Below are 15,253 nucleotides of genomic sequence, written 5' to 3'. Positions count from 1 at the left end.
TATTTAACAAAAGCTGAACAAGTAAACCTGTCACAGCCCACTAATCCAGCTCGACATTCACAGGAGGAAGTCTGTTATCGAACTCCTCGAGTGAATGAAATAAAGAAAGATCCTAAATGCAAGAGTCCCTCGAATCCTTTGTAACGACCTTTCAAACCCTGACCGGTTCCTTCCTTATTCTAGAATTCCCCATTCTTGTGGGAGTCGATATTGGCCAAAAACTGCTAATTGGAAATTTCTAACTGATTTTTCACTTTCAGCTGTTTTAAGCTGACCAGGTCCTTCACTCACAAAATCTCCAAGGAGACTCTTTGATTTAAACACAGCTCTCCCCTCTTTTATATCCGGGATTAGTTACCGGGAATTTATATACCCGACCACTCAAATTTAAAAAGGGCCCATCAGTGATATACAGACTGAACCAATCACACAGCTCTGGGGCAGCTTGAATTATTCCTCTCTCCAGCCTGTAACACTGAGACTGAAATTCCATTTTCGGGTGCCGGATTCCAGCCCTGGGACTGTACATGGGGATTCTAACCCTGGGACTGTACATGGGGATTCTAACCCTGGGACTGTACATAGGGATTCTAACCCAAGGACTGTACATGGGGATTCTAAACCAGGGACTGTACATGGGATTCTAACCCTGGGACTGTACATGGAGATTCTAACCCTGGGACTGTACATGAGGATTCTAACCCTGGGACTGTACATGGGGATTCTAACCGTGGGACCGTACATGGGGATTCTAACCCTGGGACTGTACATAGGGATTCTAACCCAAGGACTGTACATGGGGATTCTAAACCAGGGACTGTACATGGGGATTCTAACCCTGGGACTGTACATGGAGATTCTAACCCTGGGACTGTACATGAGGATTCTAACCCTGGGACTGTACATGGGGATTCTAACCCTGGGACTGTACATGGGGATTCTAACCCTGGGACTGTACATGGGAATTCTAACCCTGGGACTGTACATGGGGATTCTAACCCTGGGACTGTACATGGGGATTCTAAGCCTGGGACTGTACATGGGGATTCTAACCCTGGGACTGTACATGGAGATTCTAACCCTGGGACCGTACATGAGGATTCTAACCCTGGGACTGTACATGGGGATTCTAACCCAGGGACTGTACATGGGGATTCTAACCCTGGGACTGTACATGGGGATTCTAACCCGGGGACTATACATGGGGATTGTAACCCTATGACTGTACATGGGGATTCTAACCCTGGGACTGTACATGGGGATTCTAATCCTAGGACCGTACATGAGGATTCTAATCCTGGGACTGTACATGGGGATTCTAACCCTGGGACTGTAGGTGGGGATTCTAACCCTGGGACTTTACATGGGGATTCTGACCCTGGGACTGTACGTGGGGATTCTAACCCTGGGACTGTACATGGGGATTCTAACCCGGGGACTGTACATGGGGATTCTAATCCTAGGACCGTACATGAGGATTCTAATCCTGGGACTGTACATGGGGATTCTAACCCTGGGACTGTAGGTGGGGATTCTAACCCTGGGACTGTACATGGGGATTCTAACCCTGGGACTGTAGGTGGGGATTCTAACCCTGGGACTGCACATGGGGATTCTGACCCTGGGACTGTACATGGGGATTCTAACCCTGGGACTGTACATGGGGATTCTAACACTGGGACTGTACATGGGGATTCTAACCCTGGGACTGTACATGGGGATTCTAACCCTGGGACTGTATATCGGGATTTTAACCCTGGGACTGTACATGGAGATTATAACACTGGGACTGTACATGGGGATTCTAACCCTGGGACTGTACATGGGGATTCTAACCCTGGGACTGTACATGGGGATTTTAACCCTGGGACTGTACATGGGGATTCTAACACTGGGACTGTACATGGGGATTCTAACCCTGGGACTGTACATGGGGATTCCAACGCTGGGACGGTACATGGGGATTCTAACCGTGGGACTGTACATGGGGATTCTAACCCTGGGACTGTACATAGGGATTCCAACCCTGGGACTGTACATGGGGATTCAAACCCTGTGACTGTACATGGGGATTCAAACCCTGGGACTGTACATGGGGATTCTAACCTTGGGACTGCACATGGGGATTCTAACCCTGGGACTGTACATGGGGATTCTAACCCTGGGACTGTACATGGGGATTCTAACCCTGGGACTGTACATGGGGATTCTAACCCTGGGACTGTACATGGGGATTCGAACCCTGGGACTGCACATGGGGATTCTAAACCTGGGACTGTGCACGGTGATTCTAACCCTGGGACTGTACATGGGGATTCTAACCCTGGGACTGTACATGGGGATTCTAAACCTGGGACTGTACATGGAGATTCTAATCCTGGGACTGTACATGGGGATTCTAACCCTGGGACTGTACATGGTGATTCTAACCCTGGGACTGTACATGGGGATTCTAACACTGGGTCTGTACATGGGGATTCTAACCCTGGGACAGTACATGGGGATTCTAACCCTGGGACTGTACATGGGGATTCTAACCCTGGCACTCTACATGGGGATTCTAACCCTGGGACTGTACATGGGGATTCTAAACCTGGGACTGCACACGGTGATTCTAACCCTGGGACTGTACATGGGGATTCTAACCCTCGGACTGTACATGGGGTTCTAAACCTGGGACTGTACATGGGGATTCTAATCCTGGGACTGTACATGGGGATTCTAACCCTGGGACTGTACTTGGGAATTCCAACCCTGGCACTGTACATGGGGATTCTAACCCTGGGACTGTACATGGGGATTCTAACCCTGGGACTGTACATGGGGCTTCTAACTCTGGGACTGTACATGGGGATTCTAACCCTGGGGCTGTACATGGGGAATCTAACCCTGGGACTGTACATGGGATTCTAACCCTGGGACTGTACACGGTGATTCTAACCCTGGGACTGTACACGGGGATTATAACCCTGGGATTGTACATGGGGATTCTAACCCTGGGATTGTACATGGGGATTCTAACCCTGGGGCTGTACATGGGGTTTCTAACCCTGGGACTGTACATGGTGATTCGAACCCTGGGACTGTACATGGGGATTCTAACCCTGGGACTGCACACAGGGATTCTAACCCTGGGACTGTACATGGGGATTCTAACCCTGGGACTGTACATGGGGATTCTAACCCTGGGACTGTACATGGGGATTCTAACCCTGGGACTGTACATAGGGATTCTAACGCTGGGACTGTACATGGGGATTCTAACCCTGGGACTGTACATGGGGATTCTAACCCTGGGACTGTACATGGGGATTCTAACCCTGGGACTGTACATGGGGATTCTAACCCTGGGAGTGTACACGGGGATTCTAACCCTGGGATTGTACATGGGGATTCTAACCCTGGGACTGTACATGGGGATTCTAACCCTGGGACTGTACATGGGGATTCTAACCCTGGGACTGTACATGGGGATTCTAACCCTGGGACTGTACATGGGGATTCTAACCCTGGGACTGTACATGGGGATTCTAACCCTGGGGCTGTACATGGGGATTCTAACCCTGGGACTGTACATGGGGATTCTAAGCCTGGGACTGTACATGGGGATTCTAACCCTGGGACTGTAAATGGGGATTCTAACCCTGGGACTGTACGTGGGGATTCTAACCCTGGGACTGTACATGGGGATTCTAACCCTGGGACTGTACATGGGGATTCTAACCCTGGGACTATACCTGGGGATTCTAACCCTGGGGCTGTACATGGGGATTCTAACTCTGGGACTGCACATGGTGATTCTAATCCTGGGACTGTACATGGAGATTCTAACACTGGGAATGTACATGGGGATTCTAACCCTGAGACTGTACATGGGGATTCTAAACCTGGGACTGTACATGGGGATTCTAACCCTGGGACTGTACATGGGGATTCTAACCCTGGCACTCTACATGGGAATTCTAAACCTGGGACTGTACACGGTGATTCTAACCCTGGGACTGTCCATGGGGATTCTAACCCTGGAACTGTACATGGGGATTCTAAACCTGGGACTGTACATGGGGATTCTAATCCTGGGACTGTACATGGGGATTCTAACCCTGGGACTGTACTTGGGAATTCCAACCCTGGCACTGTACATGGGGATTCTAACCCTGGGACTGTACATGGGGATTCTAACCCTGGGACTGTACATGGGGATTCTAACCCTGGGACTGTACATGGGGATTCTAATCCTGGGGCTGTACATCGGGATTCAAACCCTGGGACTGTACATGGGGATTCGAACCCTGGGGCTGTACATGGGGATTCTAACCCTGGGACTGTACATGGGATTCTAACCCTGGGACTGTACACGGGGATTCTAACCCTGGGACTGTACAATAGGATTCTAACCCTGGGACTGTACATGGGGATTCTAACCCTGGACTGTACATGGGGATTCTAACCCAGGGGCTGTACATGGGGATTCTAACCCTGGGACTGTACATGGAGATTCTAACCCTGGGACCTTACATGAGGATTCTAACCCTGGGACTGTACATGGGGATTCTAACCCTGGGACCGTACATGGGGATTCTAACCCGGGGACTGTACATGGGGATTCTAACCCTGGGACTATACATGGGGATTCTGACCCTGGGACTGTACATGGGCATTCTAACCCTGGGACTGTACATGGGGATTCTAACCCTGGACTGTACATGGGGATTCTAACCCAGGGACTGTACATGGGGATTCTAACACTGGGACCGTACATGGGGATTCTAAGCCTGGGACTGTACATGGGGATTCTAACCCTGGGACTGTACATGGAGATTCTAACCCTGGGACCGTACATGAGGATTCTAACCCTGGGACTGCACATGGGGATTCTAACCCAGGGACTGTACATGGGGATTCTAACCCTGGGACTGTACATGGGGATTCTAACCCTGGGACTGTACATGGGGATTCTAACCCTGGGACTGTACATGGGGATTCTAACCCTGGGACTGCACAAGGGGATTCTAATCCTAGGACTGCACATGAGGATTCTAATCCTGGGACTGTACATGGGGATCCTAACCCTGGGACTGTACGTGGGGATTCTAACCCTGGGACTGTACATGGGGATTCTGACCCTGGGACTGCACATGGGGATTCTAACCCTGGGACTGTACATGGGGATTCTAACACTGGGACTGTACATGGGGATTCCAACCCTGGGACTGTACATGGGGATTCTAACCCTGGGACTGTATATCGGGATTTTAACCCTGGGACTGTACATGGAGATTCTAACACTGGGACTGTGCATGGGGATTCTAACCCTGGGACTGTACATGGGGATTCTAACCCTGGGACTGTACATGGCGATTCTAACCCTGCGACTGTACATGGGGATTCTAATCCTGGGACTGTACATGGGTATTCTAACACTGGGACTGTACATGGGGATTCTAACCCTGGGACTGTACATGGGGATTCCAACGCTGGGACTGGACATGGGGATTCTAACCGTGGGACTGTACATGGGGATTCTAACCCTGGGACTGTACATGGGGATTCCAACGCTGGGACTGTACATGGGGATTCTAACCCTGTGACTGTACATGGGGATTCTAACCCTGGGACTGTACATGGGGATTCTAACCCTGGGACTGTACATGGGGATTCTAACCCTGGGACTGTACATGGGGATTCTAACCCTGGCACTCTACATGGGGATTCTAACCCTGGGACTGTACATGGGGATTCTAAACCTGGGACTGTACACGGTGATTCTAACCCTGGGACTTTACATGGGGATTCTAACCCTGGGACTGTACATGGGGATTCTAAACCTGGGACTGTACATGGGGATTCTAATCCTGGCACTGTACATGGGGATTCTAACCCTGGGACTGAACTTGGGAATTCCAACCCTGGCACTGTACATGGGGATTCTAACCCTGGGACTGTACATGGGCATTCTAACCCTGGGACTGTACATGGGGATTCTAACCCTCGGACTGTACATGGGGATTCTAACCATGGGACTGTACATGGGGATTCTAACGCTGGGACTGTACATGGGGATTCTAACCCTGGGACTGCACATGGGGATTCTAACCCTGGGACTGTACATGGGGATTCTAACCCTGGGGCTGTACATGGGGATTCTAACCCTGGGAGTGTACATGGGGATTCTAACCCTGGGATTGTACATGGGGTTTCTAACCCTGGGACTGCACATGGGGATTCTAACCCTGGGACTGTACATGGGGATTCTAACCCTGGGACTGTACATGGGGATTCTAACGCTGGGACTGTACGTGGGGATTCTAAACATGGGACTGTACGTGGGGATTCTCACCCTGGGGCTCTACCTGGGGATTCTAACCCTGGGACTGTACATGGGGATTCTAACCCTGGGACTGTACATGGGGATTCTAACCCTGGGAATGTACATGGGGATTCTAACCCTGGGACTGTACGTGGGGATTCTAACCCTGGGACTGTACATGGGGATTCTAAACCTGGAGCTGTACATGGGGATTCTAACTCTGGGACTGTACATGGTGATTCTAACCCTGGGACTGTACATGGGGATTCTAACACTGGGACTGTACATGGGGATTCTAACCCTGGGACTGGACATGGGGATTCTAACCCTGGGACTGTACATGGGATTCTAACCCTGGCACTCTACATGGGGATTCTAACCCTGGGACTGTACATGGGGATTCTAAACCTGGGACTGTACACGGTGATTCTAACCCTGGGACTGTACATGGGGATTCTAACCCTGGGACTGTACATGGGGGTTCTAAACCTGGGACTGTACACGGGGATTCTAATCCTGGGACTGTACATGGGGATTCTAACCCTGGGACTGTACTTGGGAATTCCAACCCTGGCACTGTACATGGGGATTCTAAACCTGGGACTGTACATGGGGATTCTAACCCTGGGACTGCACATGGGGATACTAACTCTGGGACTGTACATGGGGATTCTAACCCTGGGGCTGTACATGGGGATTCTACCCTGGGACTGTACATGGGGATTCGAACCCTGGGACTGTACATGGGGATTCTAACCCTGGGGCTGTATGTGGGGATTCTAACCCTGGGGCTGTACATGGGGATTCTAACCCTGGGACTGTACCTGGGTATTCTAACCCTGAGACTGTATATGGGGATTCTAACCCCGGGACTGTACATTGGGATTCTAACCCTGGGACTGTACATGGGGATTCTAACCCTGGGACTGTACATGGGGATTCGGACCCTGGGGCTGCACATGGGGATTCTAACCCTGGGACTGTACATGGGATTCTAACCCTGGGACTGTACACGGGGATTCTAACCCTGGGACTGTACACGGGGATTCTAACCCTGGGATTGTACATGGGGATTCTAACCCTGGGGTTGTACATGGGGATTCTAACCCTGGGACTGTACATGGGGATTCTAACCCTGGGACTGTACATGATGATTCGAACCCTGGGACTGTACATGGGGATCCTAACCCTGGAACTGTACATGGGGATTCTAACCCTGGGACTGTACACAGGGATTCTAACCCTGGGACTGTACATGGGGATTCTAACCCTGGGACTGTACATGGGGATTCTAACCCTGGGACTGTACATCGGGATTCTAACGCTGGGACTGTACATGGGGATTCTAACCCTGGGACTGTACATGGTGACTCTAACCCTGGGACTGTACATGGGGATTCTAACCCTGGGACTGTACATGGGGATTCTAAACCTGGGAGTGTACATGGGGATTCTAACCCTGGGATTGTACATGGGGATTCTAACGCTGGGACTGTACATGGGGATTCTAACCCTGGGACTGTACATGGGGATTCTAACCCTGGGGCTGTACATGGGGATTCTAACCCTGGGACTGTACATGGGGATTCTAACCCTGGGACTGTACATGGGGATTCTAACCCTGGGACTGTACTTGGGGATTCTAACCCTGGGACTGTACATGGGGATTCTAACCCTGGGACTATACATGGGGACTCTAACCCTGGGGCTGTACATGGGGATTCTAACTCTGGGACTGCACATGTTGATTCTAACCCTGGGACTGTACATGGGGGTTCTAACATTGGGACTGTACATGGGGATTCTAACCCTGAGACTGTACATGGGGATTCTAACCCTGGGGCTGTACATGGGGATTCTAACCCTGGGACTGTACATGGGGATTCTAACCCTGGACTGTACATGGAGATCCTAACCCTGGACTGTACATGGGGATTCCAACCCTGGGACTGTACATGGGGATTCTAACACTGGGACTGTACATGGGGATTCTAACCCTGGGACTGTACATGGGGATTCCAACCCTGGGATTGTACATGGGGATTCTAACCCTGGGACTGTACATGGGGATTCTAACCCTGTGACTCTACGTGGGGATTCTAACCCTGGTGCTGTACATGGGGATTCTAACACTGGGACTGTTCTTGGGGATTCTAACCCTGAGACTGTATATGGGGATTCTAACCCTGGAACTGTACATGGGGATTCTAACCCTGGGACTGTACATGGGGATTCTAACCCTGGCACTCTACATGGGAATTCTAAACCTGGGACTGAACACGGTGATTCTAACCCTGGGACTGTACATGGGGATTCTAACCCTGGGACTGTACATGGGGATTCTAAACCTGGGACTGTACATGGGGATTCTAATCCTGGGACTGTACATGGGGATTCTAACCCCGGGACTGTACTTGGGCATTCCAACCCTGGCACTGTACATGGGGATTCTAACCCTGGGACTGTACATGGGGATTCTAACCCTGGGACTGTACATGGGGATTCTAACCCTGGGACTGTACATGGGGATTCTAACCCTGGGACTGTACATGGGGATTCTAACCCTGGGACTGTACATGGGGATTCGGACCCTGGGGCTGTACATGGGGATTCTAACCCTGGGACTGGACATGGGATTCTAACCCTGGGACTGTACACGGGGATTCTAACCCTGGGACTGTACACGGGGATTCTAACCCAGGGATTGTACATGGGGATTCTAACCCTGGTGTTGTACATGGGGATTCTAACCCTGGGACTGTACATGGGGATTCTAACCCTGGGACTGTACATGGTGATTCGAACCCTGGGACTGTACATGGGGATTCTAACCCTGGAACTGTACATGGGGATTCTAACCCTGGGACTGTACACAGGGATCCTAACCCTGGGACTGTACATGGGGATTCTAACCCTAGGACTGTACATGGGGATTCTAACGCTGGGACTGTACATGGGGATTCTAACCCTGGGACTGTACATGGTGACTCTAACACTGGGACTGTACATGGGGATTCTAACCCTGGGACTGTGCATGGGGATTCTAAACCTGGGAGTGTACATGGGGATTCTAACCCTGGGATTGTACATGGGGATTCTAACCCTGGGAATGTACATGGGGATTCTAACCCTGGGACTGTACATGGGGATTCTAACCCTGGGACTGTACATGGGGATTCTAACCCTGGGACTGTACATGGGGTTCTAACCCTGGGGCTGTACATGGGGATTCTAACTCTGGGTCTGTACATGGGGATTCTAAACCTAGGACTGTACATGGGGATTCTAACCCTGGGACTGTACATGGGGATTCTAACCCTGGGACTGTACATGGGGATTCTAACCCTGGGACTGTACGTGGGGATTCTAACCCTGGGACTGTTCATGGGGATTCTAACCCTGGGACTGTACATGGGGTTTCTAACCCTGGGACTATACATGGGGATTCTAACCCTGGGGCTGTACATGGGGATTCTAACTCTGGGACTGCACATGTTGATTCTAACCCTGGGACTGTACATGGGGATTCTAACATTGGGACTGTACATGGGGATTCTAACCCTGAGACTGTCCATGGGGATTCTAACCCTGGGACTGCATATGGGGATTCTAACCCTGGGACTGTACATGGGGATTCTAACCCTGGACTGTACATGGAGATTCTAACCCTGGACTGTACATGGGGATTCCAACCCTGGGACTGTACATGGGGATTCTAACCCTGGGACTGTACATGGGGATTCTAACCCTGGGACTGTACATGGGGATTCCAACCCTGGGACTGTACATGGGGATTCTAACCCTGGGACTGTACATGGGGATTCTAACCCTGGGACTCTACGTGGGGATTCTAACCCTGGGGCTGTACATGGGGATTCTAACCCTGGGACTGTACATGGGGATTCTAACCCTGGATTGTACATGGGGATTCCAAACCTAACACTGTACATGTGGTTTCTAACCCTGGGACTGTACATGGGGATTCTAACCCTGGGAATGTACGTGGGGATCCTAACCCTGGGACAGTACGTGGGGATTCCAACACTGTGTCTGTAGACGGGGATTCCAACCCGGGGACTGTACACGGGGATTCTAACCCTGGGACTGTACACGGGGATTCTAACCCTGGGACTCTACATGGGGATTCTAACCCTGGTACTGTACATGGGGATCATAACCCTGGGACTGTAAATGGGGATTCTAACCCTGGGACTGTACACGGGGATTCCAACCCTGGGACTGTACATGGGGATTCCAACCCTGGGACTGTACATGGTGATTCTAACCCTGGGACTGTACATGGGGATGCTAACCCTGGGACTGTACATGGGGATTCTAACCCTGGGACTGTACATGGAGATTCTAACCCTGGGACTGTACATGGGGACTCTAACCCTGGGACTGTACGTGGGGATTCTAACCATGGGACTGTACATGGAGATTCTAACCCTGGGACTGTACATGGGGATTCTAACCCTGGGACTGTACATGGGGATTCTAACCCTGGGACTGTACAATAGGATTCTAACACTGGGACTGTGCATGGGGATTCTAACCCTGAGACTGTACATGGGGATTCTAACCCTGGGACTGTACATGGGGATTCTAACCCTGGGACTGGCCATGGGGATTCTAACCCTGGGACTGTACATGGGGATTCTAACCCTGGACTGTTCATGGGGATTCTAACCCTGGACTGTACATGGGGATTCCAACCCTGGGACTGTACATGGGGATTCTAACCCTGGGACTGTACATGGGGATTCTCACCCTGGGACTGTACATGGGGATTCCAACCCTGGGACTGTACATGGGGATTCTAACCCTGGGACTGTACATGGGGATTCTAACCCTGGGACTGTACGTGGGGATTCTAACCCTGGGAATGTACGTGGGGATCCTAACCCTGGGACAGTACGTGGGGATTCCAACCCTGGGTCTGTTCACGGGGATTCCAACCCGAGGACTGTACACGGGAATTCTAACCCTGGGACTTTACACGGGGATTCTAACCCTGGGACTCTACATGGGGATTCTAACCCTGGGACTGTACATGGGGATTATAACCCTGGGACTGTACATGGGGATTCTAACCCTGGGACTGTACATGGGGATTCTAACCCTGGGACTGTACATGGGGATTCTAACACTTGGACTGTACATGGGGATTCTAACCCTGGGACTGTACATGGGGATTCCAACGCTGGGACTGTACATGGGGATTCTAACCGTGGGACTGTACATGGGGATTCTAACCCTGGGACTGTACATGGGGATTCCAACGCTGGGACTGTACATGGGGATTCTAACCCTGGGACTGTACATGGGGATTCTAACCCTGGGACTGTACATGGGGATTCTAACCCTGGGACAGTACATGGGGATTCTAACCCTGGGACTGTACATGGGGATTCTAACCCTGGCACTCTACATGGGGATTCTAACCCTGGGACTGTACATGGGGATTCTAAACCTGGGACTGTACACGGTGATTCTAACCCTGGGACTGTACATGGGGATTCAAACCCTGGGACTGTACATGGGGATTCTAAACCTGGGACTGTACATGGGGATTCTAATCCTGGGACTGTACATGGGGATTCTAACCCTGGGACTGAACTTGGGAATTCCAACCCTGGCACTGTACATGGGGATTCTAACCCTCAGACTGTACATGGGGATTCTAACCCTGGGACTGTACATGGGGATTCTAACGCTGGGATTGTACATGGGGATTCTAACCCTGGGACTGTACATGGGGATTCTAACCCTGGGACTGTACATGGGGATTCTAACCCTGGGACTGTACATGGGGATTCTAACCCTGGGAGTGTACATGGGGATTCTAACCCTGGGATTGTACATGGGGATTCTAACCCTGGGACTGTACATGGGGATTCTAACCCTGGGACTGTACATGGGGATTCTAACCCTGGGACTGTACATGGGGATTCTAACCCTGGGACTGTACGTGGGGATTCTAACCCTGGGACTGTACGTGGGGATACTCACCCTGGGGCTGTACATGGCGATTCTAACCCTGGGACTGTACATGGGGATTCTAACCCTGGGACTGTACATGGGGATTCTAACCCTGGGACTGTACATGGGGATTCTAACCCTGGGACTGTACGTGGGGATTCTAACCCTGGGACTGTACATGGGAATTCTAACCCTGGGGCTGTACATGGGGATTATAACTCTGGGACTGTACATGGTGATTCTAACCCTGGGACTGTACATGGGGATTCTAACACTGGGACTGTACATGGGGATTCTAACACTGGGACTGTACATGGGGATTCTAAACCTGGGACTGTACACGGTGATTCTAACCCTGGGACTGTACATGGGGATTCTAACCCTGGGACTGTACATGGGGATTATTAACCTGGGACTGTACATGGGGATTCTAATCCTGGGACTGTACATGGGTATTCTAACCCTGGGACTGTACTTGGGAATTCCAACCCTGGCACTGTACATGGGGATTCTAACCCTGGGACTGTACATGGGGATTCTAACCCTGGGACTGTACATGGGGATTCTAACTCTGGGACTGTACATGGGGATTCTAACCCTGGGACTGTACATGGGGATTCTAACCCTGGGACTGTACATGGGGATTCGAACCCTGGGACTGTACATGGGGATTCTAACCCTGGGACTGTACGTGGGGATTCTAACCCTGGGACTGTACATGGGGATTCTAACCCTGGGACAGGACATGGGGATTCTAACCCTGGGACTATACATGGGGATTCTAACCCTGGGGCTGTACATGGGGATTCTAACTCTGGGACTGTACATGGTGGTTCTAACCCTGGGGCTGTACATGGGGATTCTAACCCTGGCGCTCTACATGGGGATTCTAAACCTGGGACTGAACACGGTGATTCTAACCCTGGGACTGTACATGGGGATTCTAAACCTGGGACTGTACATGGGGATTCTAATCCTGGGACTGTACATGGGGATTCTAACCCTGGGACTGTACTTGGGAATTCCAACCCTGGCACTGTACATGGGGATTCTAACCCTGGGACTGTACATGGGGATTCTAACCCTGGGACTGTACATGGGGATTCTAACCCTGGGAGTGTACATGGGGAATCTAACCCTGGGATTGTACATGGGGATTCTAACCCTGGGACTGTACATGGGGATTCTAACCCTGGGACTGTACATGGGGATTCTAACCCTGGGACTGTACATGGGGATTCTAACCCTGGGACTGTACGTGGGGATTCTAACCCTGGGACTGTACGTGGGGATTCTCACCCTGGGGCTGTACATGGCGATTCTAACCCTGGGACTGTACATGGGGATTCTAACCCTGGGACTGTACATGGGGATTCTAACCCTGGGACTGTACATGGGGATTCTAACCCTGGGACTGTACGTGGGGATTCTAACCCTGGGACTGTACATGGGAATTCTAACGCTGGGGCTGTACATGGGGATTCTAACTCTGGGACTGTACATGGTGATTCTAACCCTGGGACTGTACATGGGGATTCTAACACTGGGACTGTACATGGGGATTCTAACACTGGGACTGTACATGGGGATTCTAAACCTGGGACTGTACACGGTGATTCTAACCCTGGGACTGTACATGGGGATTCTAACCCTGGGACTGTACATGGGGATTATTAACCTGGGACTGTACATGGGGATTCTAATCCTGGGACTGTACATGGGTATTCTAACCCTGGGACTGTACTTGGGAATTCCAACCCTGGCACTGTACATGGGGATTCTAACCCTGGGACTGTACATGGGGATTCTAACCCTGGGACTGTACATGGGGATTCTAACTCTGGGACTGTACATGGGTATTCTAACCCTGGGACTGTACATGGGGATTCTAACCCTGGGACTGTACATGGGGATTCGAACCCTGGGACTGTACATGGGGATTCTAACCCTGGGACTGTACGTGGGGATTCTAACCCTGGGACTGTACATGGGGATTCTAACCCTGGGACTGTACATGGGGATTCTAACCCTGGGACTATACATGGGGATTCTAACCCTGGGGCTGTACATGGGGATTCTAACTCTGGGGCTGTACATGGGGATTCTAACTCTGGGACTGTACATGGTGGTTCTAACCCTGGGGCTGTACATGGGGATTCTAACCCTGGCGCTCGACATGGGGATTCTAAACCTGGGACTGAACACGGTGATTCTAACCCTGGGACTGTACATGGGGATTCTAAACCTGGGACTGTACATGGGGATTCTAATCCTGGGACTGTACATGGGGATTCTAACCCTGGGACTGTACTTGGGAATTCCAACCCTGGCACTGTACATGGGGATTCTAACCCTGGGACTGTACATGGGGATTCTAACCCTGGGACTGTACATGGGGATTCTAACCCTGGGACTGTACATGGTGATTCTAACCCTGGGACTGTACATGGGGATTCTAACCCTGGAACTGTACATGGGGATTCTAACCCTGGGACTGTACACAGGGATCCTAACCCTGGGACTGTACATGGGGATTCTAACCCTAGGACTGTACATGGGGATTCTAACGCTGGGACTGTACATGGGGATTCTAACCCTGGGACTGTACATGGTGACTCTAACACTGGGACTGTACATGGGGATTCTAACCCTGGGACTGTGCATGGGGATTCTAAACCTGGGAGTGTACATGGGGATTCTAACCCTGGGATTGTACATGGGGATTCTAACCCTGGGAATGTACATGGGGATTCTAACCCTGGGACTGTACATGGGGATTCTAACCCTGGGACTGTACATGGGGATTCTAACCCTGGGACTGTACATGGGGTTCTAACCCTGGGGCTGTACATGGGGATTCTAACTCTGGGACTGTACATGGGGATTCTAAACCTAGGACTGTACATGGGGATTCTAACCCTGGGACTGTACATGGGGATTCTAACCCTGGGACTGTACATG

At 51.1% G+C, this 15,253-nt stretch overlaps 1 protein-coding gene across 3 annotated transcripts in view; it reads right to left on the bottom strand.

Moving 5' to 3' along the window:
* rictora (RPTOR independent companion of MTOR, complex 2 a) overlaps positions 1-15,253 on the bottom strand; it is a 903,687-nt gene that overhangs the window by 170,930 nt on the left and 717,504 nt on the right. The gene's annotated exons all lie outside the window — the stretch shown is intronic.

Source organism: Somniosus microcephalus, chromosome 1, assembly GCF_052327205.1.
Source record: "Somniosus microcephalus isolate GS21.2 chromosome 1, FLI_Smic_1.0, whole genome shotgun sequence".
In the NCBI taxonomy this organism is placed as follows: Eukaryota; Metazoa; Chordata; class Chondrichthyes; order Squaliformes; family Somniosidae; genus Somniosus; species Somniosus microcephalus.
The sequence above is the reverse complement of the archived record's forward strand: the minus strand, read 5'-3'. Positions and strand labels throughout refer to the sequence as shown.